This window comes from Corapipo altera, unplaced genomic scaffold, assembly GCF_003945725.1.
Source record: "Corapipo altera isolate COAL_440 unplaced genomic scaffold, ASM394572v1 141, whole genome shotgun sequence".
Taxonomy (NCBI): Eukaryota; Metazoa; Chordata; class Aves; order Passeriformes; family Pipridae; genus Corapipo; species Corapipo altera.
In genome coordinates this window covers 315436-316935 of record NW_020884971.1, presented here as the reverse complement: position 1 = coordinate 316935, position 1500 = coordinate 315436, and positions in this window count along the sequence as shown.

The window sequence follows — 1500 nt, the reverse complement described above, 5'->3', positions numbered from 1 at the left end:
ATCTCCAAGAGCAATACCATCAGATGGTGTTGAAGGGCCATGTCACCCAATATTTTTGTCCTCCAAGTGCCAGACAAATGTCTGCAATCTGTGATCAAAGTGCTCACTGATGCCTTCCTTGGTCCAGCTAAACCAACCAAAACCATTAGGGAAAATATATGTATATTGTACTTCAGGGATCATTCCCCTAAAATTACACAGAAAAAGTAAGGTGAACACAGTCCAAGCTGCTGCCTTGAGAGGATTACCTTGAAGAGAACATTCAGAGGGTAAAGCACCAGAGAAGGGCAACTCAGCACTTGAGCTGATGAGTCCTGAATGAAACCCCCACTAGTTCACTCTCCAAGTACCCGCAGGTCATAATAAACTGATCACAATCTAAACCCAAAGAACCATCTGTATTTTTCTTTGTAAAAAGAAGTAAAAATCAGAGAATCTGAAGCAGTTAAGAAATCAATTAATTCTAGGATTTTTTATTACCATTTGAAAGGAACAACAAATGCCTTTCTGTACACCCTGTTTTGTCACTGTTCCTCAGCTCAGCCATAGCAGGGCTGGGGATCTCATCAACATGGGAGAGAAATAAGCCCTCTACAGAAACCTGTCTGTGACACAGCCTGAAAGCCATTCTGCAATCACACAGAACTACAGCTACATTGTGGTGTCATGCAGAGCAGAAGGAACGTGTAGGGTTAGAGTAAGACCCAAGATTTCAAACTGGCAAGACCTATTTAACAAAGCTGCTTCACTTGATGCACTTCATTTGCTTCCTCTAATAATAAAAAAAGAACATCCCACCTCTTCCATTCCTTGAACACCTCCAGGGATGGGGACTCCACCACCTCCCTGGGCAGCCTGTTCCAACATCTAATCACCCCTTCTGTGAACAAAGTCTTCCTGTTGGCCAGCCTAAACCTCCCCTGGTGCAGCTGAAGATTGTCCTCTTGTCCAGTCACTTGTTCCCTGGGAGCAGAGCCCAACCCCCAGCTCAATGCAAGCTCCTTTCAGGTTGTAGAGAGTGAGAAGGTCCCCCCTGAACCTCCTTTTCTCCAGGCTGAGCATCCCCAGCTCCGTTCCCTTCCCTGGACACGCTCCAGCCCCTTGGTGTTGTTCCTGCAGTGAGGAGCCCAAAACTGGACGCGGCCCTCGAGGGGCCTCAGCAGTGCCAGCACAGGGGAATGGGGGCTGTCCTGCTCCTGCTGCCACACTATTCCTGATCCAGGCCAGGTGCCCTTGACCTTCCTGCCCCCCTGGGCACACCTGGCTCATGTCCAGCCCTGTCACCAGCACTCCCAGGGCCTTTCCCACTGGGCACTTTCCTGCCCCTCTGCCCAGCCTGGAGCTGCAGGGGGTTGTTGTGGCCAAAGTGCAGGACCTGGCACTTGTTGACCCCACACCCGAATTTGCTAATGGTGCACTCAGTCCCCTCATCAATAAAGATACTGAACAGAACTGGGCCCAACACTGATCCCTGGGGACAGCACTAGTGACCAGATCCCA